The 16,305-nt window shown below is 39.9% G+C and overlaps 1 protein-coding gene across 4 annotated transcripts in view; it reads right to left on the reverse strand.

The window, feature by feature from the left end:
• Nucleotides 1–16,104, reverse strand: part of MEF2A (myocyte enhancer factor 2A) — an 87,329-nt gene extending 71,225 nt beyond the window's left edge. For 2 of the 4 annotated variants that reach the window (XM_062000535.1, XM_062000537.1), the window contains exon 1: nucleotides 15,654–16,103. The gene's annotated coding sequence lies outside the window, so the exon portion shown is untranslated. Of the gene's footprint in view, nucleotides 1–15,133; nucleotides 15,278–15,653 lie in introns of those variants that run through there. The other 2 variants (XM_062000538.1, XM_062000536.1) reach the window with 2 other exon arrangements.
• Nucleotides 16,105–16,305: the final 201 nt, after the last annotated feature.

A 16,305-nucleotide genomic window follows, 5' to 3' on the forward strand; every position in this document is an offset into this window, starting at 1 on the left:
GCACATTAGAAGTATACAATATATAAAGCGATCTTACCCTGGATTCTTCTTAAAGTAATAAGACATAACTAAAAAACAGAGTTACACTGATAAAAAAAAAATCTAACATAAAAGTAAAGAAATAAACTGAACCAGTAGACTTCATATTGAAGACAAAACTAGGAAATGGGATCAATAAATACAACTTGTTTACAAAACCTGTTTTTCATGCTTCTAATCACCAAATTTCTGACAGCATCACTAGAAACAGAGATTCCAAATCTCACTGTATCTTAAGAACTAGAGAAAGCATTTCTACTGCAAGCAAATAATAAGAGGGTCCTTCACAGAAAAGTTAAGTCTTAAAAACCACATGAAACATGTTTTGACTAAGAATAATAAACACTAAACATTATACAAAGCACTTAAAAAACCGCTGACCTTGGTGGAGGACTTGGAATTAAATTATCTGCAACTGCTTTATGTGTTACACGTTACTCTTATTTCAGAAGTAAACAAAGACTCAAGAACAGAAATCAAAAGCTACCCAACACAACTGTCAGTAAAGGTATAGCCTGCATAAGGTAAAACTACAGAGATGCTCTGGTTTTAAGATCAGATGGTAATTATTTTGTTTCCCCCAAAAGTGTTGGTGCAAACTGGCCAGGTATGGAGCACACACTTTTCAAAACTCCAGAGGAATAATACATGCAACATACCCAGCTTCATGCAGCTTCAGCTGACTGACCTGGAACTCTATTCATGAGAGCGCTTGATGACAAACCAAAAATGGAAGGGAAAATACTAAGACAAGTAAAAGAGAGATACTTATCAAGACTAGATTTCCCAAGATTTTATCTTTCTTCCTCAGGAGTAAACTACTAGCATTTTAGTAGATAAATCTGACATCACCTACACACTCAGAAGTGAACTAAATGAATGCTCCAAGAAATAGCAGAGAAAGATGGGAGAGGGCACACAAACACTTCTGGTTAACTTGCAGTCAACTTTTAAAAAAATTGATACAGAATAAACAGCTGAAGTCTAAGATTCTCCCTCTTCCATATCCTCACACCTCAAGTCATACGTAACATTGTTTCAACTGTTTACAGCACTTCATTTTAGTCAAGTCTCACAGCATGCCATGATGCCTTTTCAAAAGACAATTCTGCCCTGTCACGCTGACTAAGAACAGGACAAGAAACTGCTGCAGTGCACCTAGGGAGGGAAAGCGATTAACCAACTTCAAAGGCAACACAAGTCACCAATCCTAAATTTCCTCAAAGGCAAGACATGGCAAAGTTTGCCAATAAAAATAACATTTGCTGCTGAAGCATTCTGTTTGCAGTCAAGCTTTGAGGCACCTAAGTACTCCAAATCACAATTTCTACTTTCAATTTAACCTACAGGTATCAACTGGAGAACTGAAAACAAGTTCAAAAATGCAGCACTCTCCCTAGAAAGTTATTTCTACTTTTTATCCTCCATATTTGTAAATGGCAAGAGCTGATGAAAGTTATACTTGGCGGAATAAAGTCCATAGTTACAGCCAAGGCTTCTCAGAGTCAGGCTTCCATTTGGTCAGGTCAAGTTACAAATGGTTAGAAACTACCTCCATCATCAACCAGCTGTTACCACCACCAGAAGATCTGTATACTGGACAGTTCAGATGCCTCTGTCACACACACATATCAAAGAAACAAAAACATGTTACTCTCCTATTTTCCCTGATTTGTTAAAGGCCATCTGAGCCAAAACTTTCTTCTTAGAACACAGGCATCAAAATAGATCACTGACAAGTTCTGCAACTCCAAGTTCTCCCAAAAGTCACAAACACCATTGTAGTCTGATCAGCTAAATAAAATATATAACAACAACAAAATGTGATTTTTTTTAAGGATGACTGAATTACATTTGTCACATTATAAAGAATTTCAGGCCTATTTTTGAAGACACATCATGCAGCAAGGCTTAAATCTTACTATGTTGTCACAACAAATAAAAAGTGACCAATCCACATTTAATAAAGAACCAAATGGAAAAAGAATAGAAGCGCTGAGTGTTGATTGTCATTTGTTTTACTGGAACATATCAAAGAGTTTCAGTACTGTTCTGCTAAAGATATGTAGAAAAGTCGAAACAGGAATTCACAGCTACAAACCACACGAGACCATGTGGTAAGATACATCCACCTCAAAATGCAGGTGTCTTGCCATCCACAGCTTGCTAGTGAAGTCATAACTGAACATATTAACCCAGTTTCCTGAAGACTTAATAGATGACAAATATGACTCTTAAGATGTGTTATCCATTAATAAACAGCTTTGCTTCATGTAGGTACTAAATTGAAGAGCAGTTTGACACCGTGGATTTTCAAAAGGTAGGGATAAAAAAAAATGCAAGCTTCTCTGTGTGGGTATCTTATACATGCTACTGACTTAAGCAGCTACAATGAACTAGTTTAAAGGCAGCCTGCACATATCCACTACAATACAACTTAAACTTTGGTCTAAGAGGGAATCCCAGGAACTCTAGCTAAAGAGACTAAAAGACTGCTTCCCTGAATTTGATCTCTAACCTGGAAGACAGTAATGTTTCTCCTATCATATGTTGTTCAGTACAGTCTCTTGGCAAGTGTTTAAAGCGACAGCGTTAAGGTAGCCCTAGGAAGTTGTACAGAAAAGACAGGCAAAAGCATCCTGACAGACCTATGGGATGCACAGGGCTAAGGTCAGGGTGAGTACCTTCTGGTTTTAAGAGACTTCATACATACAATGCCTGAGACTAGTAAAACAGCACTGTAACCCAGAAACATCTATTGAAGAAAAATTATGAAAACAATATGGATGTTATCTTCCCTCATTATCCAAATGGCTTGGAGCACCCGTAGATTCAGCACATCTTCCTGCAGGCAGGTTGTGAACCTAAGGCAGCAAGAGGGCTGACACCTCCCGACATGTGACTGACAAGGGGTTGGGTAGGCAAACAGCGTGGGCCTGCTCTGCCACTAACCCATGGCCAGAACAACCTTCATCGAAGTGTAGAAATTCCAGAATAGCATCTCAGCCCACTGGTGCATTCTGGAAACAGAGTGGCAATGAAAGTGCAGATTTAGAGCTACATTTCTTAGATTGAATAGTGAGACTTCAATATTTATTGTAGTTCTCAAACAGAAAGGTAGAGTTTTGCAATGAATAATTGTAGACACTCTCTAAACAATGATAATCCAATTAGGTATCACTCATTTAGACAGATACATTAATTATGCTCCAATTGTCTCCTATTGCTAAAATAAAAAATAATTTAATTTGGTATGGGAATACAGCAGAGGAAAACAAGACAAAGACTTGGATTTAAAAGCTCATGTGAACACCAAAAAAAGAAAGACACTCTTCCCTACACCCTCACAAACCATTAGAATCCTCCAGCATTTTTTGCCAAACATGGCTGCATGTACTTTTTTAAATAGTGTTTTACAAAGTTTTGCCAAGGCAATTTGTGTATTGACTATAACACAGCCAACACGCTGTACTATAAAGAAGACAATAGCAAGATCTGACTAATGTATGTTAAGGAAAACACACTCACTACCATGGGAACCCTGCTCAAATTCATCACTATTTCAAGCAGTCTACAGGAAGCTTTCCTGTGCTAGACTTCCTCTCCTAATACTTCCAAGACAAACATTAACACTGTAATGGGGAAGAAGCACACAAGGAACCTCATTGGCTTAGAACTTCTTAGATGAAAATGCTGTAAAACACACAAAGCAGTATGGGAGAAAGAATAGCAGTATAGGATCTCCACCACTTACGCCATCACTGTAGCCAAGGACTTAGTGGGAGTATTGAATCTAATCCACTGAAAACTCATTGTAAACATGGTTAATCATGTGGGAGAAAAAGAGAAAAGAAGATATTAAAAAAAATTCTGCACAACACAAACCAAAGCACTACAAGAAATGAGCCAAATTCAGTTGAAAGCTGACTTCACATGATCTGGCCAAAAGTTTCAGCAGATTGTTGTTGCAGTGAATTCAACCCTATTAAAACAATGCCTATACCAAGCTCACGGGATGCATAGCTTTAACAGGAAGAGAGGCAAGTTCCAACTCCCAATCTTCAGTTCTATTGCAACTCTGTATCTGTATAAGCAAGACCACCAGCTACAGCAGCAAAATAAAACTAGAGTTAGTTTAAACATTAAATTACATAGAGGACTTGCCAAATTACAATCATTTACAATAAAAGCTCAAAAAAATCTTGCAGCATATGCAAGGCATTAACATACAGTTAAAACTACTTCTCTCACTTCCTGTGTGGAGATAGTATATAAAATCCACCTGGAAGCAGAACTTAAACATTCTCAGGAGATTTATTTTTAACTACATCTCATAGGGTCCAAATCAATCTTCAGATGATGGTCTGCAAACTCAAACACTCAATAATGAAAGCATTTCTTGTAAGTTTTCTGGTAGAGTTTGAGAGATGAAAATACAGGACCCAAAAATGTCAATGTTTTATTAGTTTTATTAGACTCTAAAACAAAGAGTTATTGAATCACAAATATAACAAACCTTCCCCAAAAGCATTTTACATGTTGAAACAATAGTCAACTACATTTTCTGCTTAAAGTCAAGAGCAGACAGTATTTGTGTACCCAGCATTAACGGCTGATGATCCGAACATTTCACCAAATGGTCAGTTTTCTCACACTAAATGTTGAAATCCATTTTTAATCAACAAAAGGCATGGCAACCTGGAACATAATTTGAGGGTTTTATGAACTTTGGAAAGACACTGCATATAAAGTTCCTTCTCCTGCATATTAACCTAATGGTTTGATACTTCAAAGTCGAAAGGTCAGAGACCAGTAATACTCAAAGAGATTGAGGTAAGATGAGGCTCAATCTCTCTCAAGTGTACAAGCTGATAAAACCAAGCCAGACATATGCAAGGTACAAAAGGAAAAAACAACCAATGCAGAAGAACATCCTCAGAACTAAATTTTGTGTCTTCATTTCATTTGAATTCTGTTTTGGTTGAAACACAAAACCTCCTTTCTAGTTACTTTAACTGGTTGTTGTCAAAGTCTTGAAGGAAAATATCTGTAAATCCTAACACAAGTGGGCTGAAGCATTGATGTTCAAGATCCAGTCGTAGCTTCAAAAATTTCTCAGGTACTCCTTTGTTCCTCTCCTGTGGCCCTAACACTGACCCACCTCTATGGGTGCATGAAACCCCACAACGGTGCTGGCTGGCCCTTCACTGTTCAGTACTGCTAATAGATCAGACTATTTTAAGATAAGCTAATTACGGCTGTGAAATATCTTAGAAGCCATTAAGATTAAGCAGAAGAGATCATGAAGAATTAAAAGCAGTGAATACAAGACAAAAGCAAGAACTATGATGTCAGCTGTTCAAGGTAAGAAGCCTGAAGGCTCATCAGATGGTAACTCTGACTTTTAGTCTCTACTTACTCTCTCCTGTTTCTAACAGTCATAACAAGTACAAAAGAAACTTCACATGAATGGCTCTCATTTCTTACAGCTTCAAAAAATTAGTCATTCAAGACTTAAAAGAACAGCTCACTAAAATCTTTGTGGCTTGCTCCTAGGTATTACCTACAAGCATGCAAGGCAGACAGCTACAGAAGCAAGCATGATGCCTTAAAAGAAACAGATCTGAAGAAAAATCCTCTTCTTATGAGTTTATTGCACAGAAAGTTTTCAAGAATTTTATCAGATCATCTTCTCATTAACATTTAATTTGAAGGAACTGCATGATGGAAAACCAGGTTGAAATCCCTTTTGAGAACCAGTCAACCAGTATCTTCAGGAATATCGAGGTTGGTTTTATTACTGAATGATTTGGAGGGGAGAGTGCAGTGTGAGGGATTTTAAAAGAAATGTGTTAAGTGTCTTTTAGGAACAAGATAAGAGAGTCCCTTCACTCTTTTGTTGCTTTGGGTGAGTAGGGGAGTGCAGAGGAGATTAGACACAAGGCGTTCAAATAGAAAAATATAAATGGTTTCTAGACATCCTGGTCTTCCGATTTTGATGTAAGCGTGCTCCTGCCCCCACACCTCCAGAACATATGCTTAAGCCAAGTAAGTTGCTGTCCAAAACTATATGCAATTATGGTCCAAAGTCTGGCAAGGGAAAAGCACAGGTGAGGCAGTTGCAATCACAACCCATTTAGCCTCTATTCTAGATCACAAGAATCAAATCCAGAGTACAAATGCTGCAGAGTCAGCTCCCTGTGCAAAATCCCCAAATCATCACAGAATTTTGCTAAGAGCACCCTGACCAGACTTTCAGCATAGGAAGAAATTGACACTATTCTACAGAAGTGACTTCCCGTACAGTTACAAACAGCCATCAGAAAAACTGAGATAAAAATTGAGATCCATTTAACTTTATTCTGCTGAATGAATGAATCACAGTCTAAGATGACATTGACATCAAATCACCAAATGCATTGATTTGATGTAGAGTTTTAAACTATCTTACCTTTGATAACTTGATTATCATAAAAGTAAAGAAAAACAGTAAAGGAAATAGCAATCTTTACTAAGATGAGGACATTATTAATGATGGTGCTATAACTTTGAAGATGGAACTGTTCTTACCCACAGCTTTCTAAACCTTCTTTTCTAATAAAGTGAGGTTTACATGATCACAGCCTATTCTCCCTCATTAACAACTTGGGATTTAATTGGCCAATTTTAACAAAGTGCAACAGTAACAGTATCCATTATTTTTAAGACTTTTTATGAAGTGCTTCAGAACTGCTGACTGACTTCAGAACTGGGCAAAGCACCTGACCTGCAGTGAGCACAGGCAGCAGGTTCTGTTGGGGCAGCCAGGAGGTACCTGTACTCAGACTAGCCACAGCCAGCAGGTCACTTAAGATGTTTAAAGAACTTAAGAGAAATACACTGTATAGAGGGTATACTCTGAAAGATCAAGGAATAACAGAAGAGTAAAAAAAAATAAGGGAAATGGAAGTTCTTTACATTTTATTACTTGCAAAACCACTACTTCACTGTTACTCTTCCGACTATTTTTTCATTTCCTTCCACCACTTCTCCAAGCCATATTTTAATATAAAATACATGGACTACAGTACATAGAATAAAAATTTTCATATATATACGTTGTCTTTGTTCTTTCCTTTTCCCCATACCGTGCTTCATTTGCTCCTCAGCAACCCTGCCATAAAACTGGAATCCTTTTATCTTATGTAATCACACTGGTTAGGCTTGCCTAGAGCCAGTATTAATAGGACAGTCTACAGATGCTTTAATGACTTCTATCTCCTCTTAGACAAAAATTAGAAGATGAAGGGGAAAAAAAAATGGCAGCAAAACAAAACAGCACCCATTAGTAACATCAAATTGTTTGTAGCCTATGCCTATTGGAAAGTATTTTTCAGCCTTGTAGCAAGACCTGATGGTTACCCTGATGCAGAAACTCAACCAGGACCCCAACTGCTGCACAAGCATCTCTGGATCACCAGAGGGTGCTGCAGGGGCTCATAATATGACTACATAATACATTTGGGCTTGGATCATAACCTTCTAAAGCAGGGAAAGCCCTTGCTTTATTAAAAAAAGGTCTTTTTCTAGTCCTAACATTTTGATCCCCCCTCAAATTGCCACTTCTGGTGTGAATGACTTTTTTTCTGACGGAAGCTGGTACTAGTTTCCTATAAGCACTTTGTGCTAACACATTATTCATGGTAAATGTGCATGTCCTTGACAAGAACAGGCTTCACAGGCTGATTTCTAGGGCATCCTCAAAAGGTAGCTATAAAAACAAGCACGTCTCCAGCGGGCTTAACGTGAGCATACGGGAATCCATCTCTTCAGCAAAAACATATGGAGAATCTACAAATACAGGTGGGAAAAAAAGTCTACAGCCCACTCACTGAACTAGAGAAGTCTCATATATACAGCATGCTGAAACTATCTGCAGAACGATTGATTGAAAAGCAGGCTAGTGAGTAACTGTGGGCTATTAGGTTACATTTCAACCTGTTGCAACTTTAAGTCTCCCATGTAGACAAGCCGGTAAAAAACAACTCAACTAGGAGTCACCATAAAGATCCTTCAGAATGCCAAGACAGTAAGAGAAGTTGAAATTTTCAACTCTCCCATAACCCTACTTCATCTCATGGACAAGTCTTTTAAACTACTTCCCTCTGATCTTCCATTAAACATGTAAATGGCTCTAATATTCAAGAGCACCAATACATTCTGTTTTTAAATCCAGAACCTTTAATCATTTGAACATCACATTTTCCTAGTTCCTTGAAGCTACCAAATTAACAGCAATATTAAAAACAATGACCAGTAGGGAAAAAAAAAGTCATGTGACAATTATCTTTGGATAACTCATGTTGTTGCCCTCTCCCCTCAAATTTCAACTTATATTGAGCCCTTTACAAAGTCCCAGGGACTTCTAGAATTTCTCTGTGTCTTTCACTGAGAACAAATGTTCCATATTTCTGTCCTATTTTGTAACATAGATTTGGTAAAATATAGTATTTTTTACATGGCAGTTAATTCAATTGATAGTTTCTCCTCACTTTTTTTGATAGCTATTCAGGTTTTTCAGCACTTCTCATATTTGTGACAAACAAGAAGCTATTTAAAACTCAGTATTAGTCTTTAATATTCAACAATGTTATCACATGCTCTACACACTCCTTGTGATTTTTCAGAGTATTTCTGTTAATAACTAGAACTTCCACAAATATTCCTTATCTCCAATATCCAGCCAATACCCACCTCCATTTATCCAACATCTCTCTCTTCAGCCATCCATGATTTAGCCTCTATCCCTTGTAGGAAGAGTTCTAATTTAGTGCTTCCCAATGGAAACCATTAATACTTTTATTGAGGGCCCTTTTTTCACCCCCATAGTCAAACCCAGCATCTCTCAAAGCAAAGATCTTCATACACGTTTCAGTGACAACAAGTTATGACAGCACTGTACGGAACACTAGGAACAAAGATAAGGAGAACAAGATAACAAAACAAAAAACACCACCACCACACAAACCACAAAAACCCTACCGCTCCAGAAGAAACACAAGAGGATATTGCGGAAGTCTCCGAGAGGAAATCCTTCCCTGAACTCAAAAGCTTCAAATCCCAAAAGCCAACTGGCCAAGTTAACATGTGCATTATCAGACTCAGACTAACAAACACAATTTTTCAGTCCAAAGGTGCAAAGACTTCATCAGAAAAGTGCTTTCTCTTTCTGCACACACTATATGAAAGAGTATCTCTTGCTGTACCCTTTCCCCATCCCCTTTTACTCTGAAACCAACCATCTTCTGAGCATAAGTTTAAGACACCTCAATTGCAATTAAAATGTATCATTACATAACATTTCTTCTCCCTATAAAAAAGACAAATATCAATGTTTAGTTACTGAAAAATTTAGTTTATTACCTTTGCTGCATGACAACATAATACAAGCACAGTGATGATGGAACATCCCACTTGCTCAAGTATTCTCAGAAGACTCAGTGCTTTGAACGTTCACAATGGAAAAGCAACATTTTTTTTAATTACTATATACACAACAACTTCTCAGCAGTCATTTTCATCAGCTCACAATTTTTAAAACAGGATGCATGCAGTCATACCAGGAAGAAGGCAGTTGCTGTGAAAGAATGATACCAAAAAACAAGATGTCCTTACCAATGATAACCTCATACAATGTTTCTGAGCTATACTACACGTTTTCCATGACATTAAGATGGTCAATTAAATGCAATTCAAGACATTTGGAGAAAGACGATCACTTAAAAACACTGTCACTTTTTTTGATATGTGAGGGAAAAAAACAACAACAAAACACAAGCAGAAACCTAAAACTATTACAACTGTTTTCAGCCTCCCAGACTCAAGTATTGCAGAACTTAAACCATACAGAGGGAGAAGTCATCTTAACCCGACACCTTTCAACTGTTTCTGTAATGGACATTGCCAAGGGAAGTCTGTTCTGCCCTTTAACCACCCCCATCTTTTTTACATGTGTACCTGTGAGTCTCAAGGTTCACCTCGTTGCTTGCTCTCTTCTCTTACAACTGTTTATAACTCTTCGATATCACGTCTTTCCACACTAATAATAATTTCTTATGCATCATAAGGGCTACTAAAATGATCACCTCTGAGTTCTTTCTCTCAAGTCTGTATACCAATATCTTCATGAAAGACATGTTTAACAGCAGCATAGCACAGCACAGCTCGCTCTCACTGTGCTTACATAACTATATGGCTAAGAGTTTAATAGCTCATCCCCTTTGACCTTCCAAACATTCTAAGTGATCACAGAAAATTACAAGATCAGGCCTGTGTTTGTTGGCACAGCACTCAAATACTGACACTGACCACAGCTTGCAACTGTTATTGCAGGTATCAAGATGACATATCCGCTCTACATATTCTCACAGGTCTATGGTTAGCTTTCAAACAATAAAAATAACATTAGTCCAATCCATGAAATCCTAAATTACAGTGCTGGAAGCAATCTGGTTTTCAAATGAAGCCAAGTTTCAAAAATACTTGAAAGGATTTGAAGTAAATGGGGGGAAAAAAAAAAAAAAAATCATTCTTCCCTTCTATTACCATCATAAAAGTATCATGAGCACAAACCCATCCGTTCTACACTCTACTCTTTTAGGTGATCTCCAATCACCACAATAAAGGCAAACATATTTTTCTCCTAGTTATTTAGCTCTATTTAAAAGAAAGTAGAAAAAACACAGTAAAAGGTGCTTTGTCATCAATGTCTGGTGCTGAAATACTTAAACCAAAGCAAGCACCTTTCCAAAACTATGCTTGGCTGATAATTCCTAACACTTTATCTTAGTATACTTACAATAGGCCTGCAATAATACTTGGTAACTACTAGTGAAATCCAGCTGAGCACAACTCCAGGTTGGCCCAAAAGGACTTGGGCAGAATTCAGAAGCTCTTCAGGGACAGAGACAAATATAACTGGGAGATCTACCTAATTAAGCATCACTAACATTTTGAAGATAGTTAACTCCTTGAAAAATAATCCAATTAATCACATCCTTATTAAGAAGGACATATTTCCTTCTCATCGTATAGGCACGCTTGTACCTTTACAACACAAGGGGTGCAAAAAGCATAGTGCTCTCTGTAGAAAAGGGTCTATTTTCCTTTGGATAGAAATTACGAAAAAAAGACTGGCCACAAAATTTAGCTGTCTTCCCCTGACAGTCACTCCTGCCTAACTCTACACTGCAGCTTCAGATTATGAGAAAAGGAAAAAGGAAGATTACCATATACACCACTTAAAATAGTCCAACTCAAGTGACTGTTTTGGCAAGGGGGATTGAAATCTCAGGAACAGAGTTTTCTTGCAAGATACTAATTCCTCTTTAGTGTGAAATGGAAATGATACAGTATAGGCCTTTATGTTCCTGAAGAAAAAATATAGGAGTTAAAGAACATAGAAAAATCCTCAGAGAACCAATAAACAAAAGTCTAGACAATACATTTGATAAAAAAAAAATAACAAGTCACAATATAGAAGAAAAAAAAAACCTTTTCCTTTCAACTCCATAAACAGTAGCTGGAAAGACCCAAGTGTTAGCCTAAGAATGCACCATATGAAGGTAAAAGGTAGAAATCCATATCAGATACTTAAACCAAACAAACTACATATTGCAGGCTACAAAACTAAACCTCCATGGCATTATTTATCGGCTGGTACTCTACCTCAAAACATGCTGGGGAAGGGGAGAGTACTTGTAATATTACACAGTCAAAGTCTGATTTTAACTCTTACTAATACTGAATCAAGGACCTAAAATGTATTGTGATTAGCTGCCAAAAAAAAACTTCCTGAAGTCTTTGACTGGAAGGTCTACAAAAGTAACTAGGGGGAAAAAAAGCAAAAGAACGTCTTTCTGCAATCTTACAAATTTAAGACACCAAAACCACCTTGTAAATCTCCAAGGGAAAAACCAGTAATATTTTGTTATTGCAGGGTCTGACTGCACCTCTAATTTAGAGCCTTTATTCACTTCACATGATGGGAGAAAAGAATTAAACTAAACCCACATTCAGTACCACTTCAGTAAGACACTGGCAAGTTCATTCAAATAATTACCATATTGGCTTTTCAGTACTAGCACATAAGAAATAAAGAGGAAGGGTGCATTTATTTTCCCTGGTTACTTTACCAGTCAAATCTGAACACAAGACAACAGGCACCAAAATCCACTCATATTATCACGGACAGGTATTTTCAATTTTGTTCCACTGATCAACCAAAGAACATATTATTACATGTATCTGAAAGATACTATTTCACACAACAAGTGTGAAAACTTACATAAAGCAACTTCATCCATTAAGAAGTTAAGCAGAATGTACATCTCCACATGATGTTCCAACTAAAGTTTTGTTTCAATGAGAAGCAAAAATCCATCTCTGTGTTGTGGGCACATTTTTGGGCTGCTGTCAAGACTGAACAAGCCTAAAGCCTGTTTTACACATAGTATTTAATCCCATGGCCTTCAGAAATGAAAATCAAGAATTTGGTGAGGTGAAAAAAGCATATTAGTGTTAATTTTTAGAAAATACCTTTTTTAAATCTTGAGCTGAAACACACACATATCTCTCAAGGCATAACAAATACAGGTTATTACTAACTCAAAATACTTCTTATTTAGGCAAAAAAAAACCTTAGTTCCCAAAGTAATACCGATTTGCACATTACACAGCATTATGCTATACTACTTCTACTACTGTTAGGGAATTAATCAGCTGTGTTTTGTTGTGCATGGCATGATCCAGAGCAGGCAAGGTAGTACGGCTTTGTTCAGACCTGCATGGTGCAGGTCTTCCTCTGAAGCAGCACTGAGGCCCAGGATACACAAAACGGCATCAACAAGTTATCTGGGAAACTTGGCTAACATTATAAAATAAACCCCATAAAAATTCTGCTGCCCACATTAACCAGTTTAAGGTAAACCATGCTCGCTTCAGCTCCAATACGGTTTCTAAATAAGATAGGTCTTCCGCCATAAAAAGCCGTTTAATTCTCCAGAATTATTTCAAGATTTAATTCACCTAAGTCCTTCTCATCTTACTAATTCAACATGACTCAATGCTACAGAGCAATTTCCCTAGCTTTGTAAAATTCTATGATAACTTATTCCTCCGTCCCTTGTTTCACAGAGAAAGAAGTTAATGTTAAGTGAAATTACAGGCATCTAAATCTGGAAATCTGCACGTATGCAAAGCAATCAATGGGCCCACTCATTTATAGAGGTGATCTGAAACAACAGTGGTTTTAATAAACACTTCAAAAATGGAGTAAAACAAGCAAACATTCAAGCTAAAGGCTAATATATCTCTACCGTAGTTCACAATCTGTAAACCTTCTCAAAAATAAATAATTAGAAATGCTAGGATACTGAAACCAGTTTAGATGAGCTGCAGTGGCAGAGAGAGACGCTGTCACCTACACTAAAATTGTTTTGAAGTTCATCCTGCCCCTGTCACTGAAGGCTTCTTCTCGTTTGCTGATGAGACTTCTCTACTGCCACTGGTGGACTATGTTCACTACAGGTTTAGAAAAGAATTATGGAGAAGAAAAAATAACCAACCAGGGCAGTGGGTTATTTTCCTTCCTACATTCCAAAATGAATGCCCTCAGTCAAAAAAGGTTCATTTCCAACTGCACAGCACTACTACAGCCCCCTGTAAATATCAAGACAAATTGTTCCATTCTCTCGGCTTTGTTTTGCTACCTAAACAAGCACAGAATCATTTTATAATTACAGTCTTTAATAATCAAAAGTGTTAACATCATACCCTTTGCTACAATTCTTCTATATTATATAACTGAACGACATGTCCTTTTGCACATATTCTAGCACCTAAATGAAGAAAGAGTTTAAAAGAGGAACCTCACACTTCTCCCCCAAATGTAAATCACTTGTTACAGAGGAGGAAAAAAACCCAGAGATTACATTCTCACACGTAAGAGGTGGAAATAAACATTTCAAATCATTTTAAAAGCAGACAGAAAAAAAAATGGGAGTGTTGCTCTGACACCTTTTGCAGTTCGTTTAGACACTAACTAGCAATAACAAGACAAGAGAAACAGCTATCAAACTGCAGACACCTAATTCCTAAAAATTAAGGGAAAAACCCAACCTTGTATGTGGAGTAACTATGTGCAGACAGTTCATATAATGAAGTTTGAAAGCTTGCCTCATATTTATAACAATTTACTGGCCTGTGGAAAAAGGTTTAAAATAAGTATTGTCTATATTGCCTATTCCATACCCCTTTATTTTTCCCTCTTAATACTATTTACAAATTATTCCCTTTTGCTACTCCTTCGTACTTCCTGGAACATTTTCCATCACTTTTCATAATACATTTAATCTTTGTATGACCACGGGCACAATGGTTTTACACTAAGCACCAAAAAAACCCCTTGAACTTAAACTGTCTTCTTCTCCCCCTCCCCTACAGAACTCCACTTTCTGAAATCTGAAATAAATCACCTGTCAAACAAGTCACTATGGCCGAGTTCTTTTAAGCAATTTCACTTCAATCATCACCTAGCATCTCAAAAGGAGCTAAAAATTAATTGGAAGATACAGCTCCATAAACTGAAGAAAGAAAAAAAAAAAAAATCACTGTCTTTCCAATGAGAAACGTTACAGTCTCTTTTCCCCAGGACTTCCACGCAGTGCTGCTGAACACAAAATCCCACTCGTAGCACAATACAGTCGTACCTTCAATCTTCTTCTTCTGGAGAAAACATCCTCTAGTTTACACACCACTGAGCAGTTTCTCTTCCCATTCGCCACACACCTTTATGCGGTGTACAACTACTTCCAACAATTCCTACCTCCACCTCCTCCCTTCCCGACCCTCGCTCGTTTTCTCTAGCGTATACCACGGACAGAGTCCCAGGAAGAGGAATCTTTTTTGTTTTGTTTTTAAACGTGATGCCGCTTACCCAACGCGGCTGCCGAGAAGCAGGACAAAAGGTACTTTTCCTCTCCGTCTTTCCAGACGCACACATATTCCCCCCCGCCCCTATCAGAGAAGTTGTCCACCCAGGCGACGACAACCTTACCTCAGTGTTCCCCGAACGCCAGGGCCTCGCACCCCACCCTCTCTCCCCGGTGCACCAGCCCCCGAGCAGACTCCGCCGGCCTGATCCATAAATGTCCATCCTCTCCTCCAGCCAACGGTGCAGGAAGTTCTGGAGAGGCCCCGGCCGCGGGGAACTTGCTCACCCGCCGGACCCCGCGCCCGCCACCCCCGCGCCGCCCCAGCCCGCGCCCCTCCCCCGCCCGCCCCCCGCACCAACTTCCCCGCCAACACCCCCCGCTCCGCAACGCCACGGTCCGCACAGCCGAGCGGGAAGGGGATGGCGGGGGAAAGTCCTCCTTCTCCCCCTTCCCCCCTGCGCCTTCGAGCAGCCCCCCTGGCCGCCTGCCCCCGCCCGTCACCCGCTGCCCCTGCCTCCGACCCCGCTCGCTCGCCTCCTCCCCGCTCCTCGCCTCCGACTCTCACCACCGCCCGGAGGCGCCGGGCTGAGGGAACGCCCTCCCGCTGGCCCCCCGAAGCGGGGACCCCCCTCGCTCACTCACCCGCCCGCGTCCCCTCGCTCCCGCCGCCGCCGCCGCTGCCTCCTCCCCGCTGAGGCTCCTCAGGAGACACTGACACCGGCGCACGGATACCCCCTGGGCGCTATTTTTGGGAAACAAGGCCCAATTGGGGCCGGAACTACTTCCTCTGTCACACTCTCTCCTCTGGCGGAGCAGCCGTCTCCCGAGGATATCCTTCCGCTCTTTTCTCCCGGCAGCTCGGAAGCCGCTGAGAGCGCTCACCGGCGCCAAGCAGGGACGGGACAGGGAGGATAGCGCAGGGAGAGGTGAGGCGAAGCTGCGCCTGGCAGCGCGGCTGACAGCGCCCCGGCTCCAACAGGCAGCATCGCCGGATTATTTTGTTTTACCATGGGGAGCGGCCGGGTCTACATTCTTCGCCGCCGACCCGATCCTGCGGCGCCGCGAGCCGATAGGGCAGCGCGGCGGAGTGAAGGCGCCGCAGCGCCAATCGGAGCGCCCGCAGCCGGAGAACAGTTGGTGGGCGGGGCGTGATGAAACGTGGAGGCTTTGAGTGACGGGAAAGCCCTCAAATAAAAAACGCGAAGAGGGAAGTTGCAGCCAATCACAGCCGAGCGTGGGCGGGCCTACCGCGAAAGAGGCCCTTGGCCGTGCCTCCCCGAAGCTCGGAAGCCAC

Source organism: Colius striatus, chromosome 7 (assembly GCF_028858725.1).
Source record: "Colius striatus isolate bColStr4 chromosome 7, bColStr4.1.hap1, whole genome shotgun sequence".
Lineage (NCBI taxonomy): Eukaryota > Metazoa > Chordata > Aves > Coliiformes > Coliidae > Colius > Colius striatus.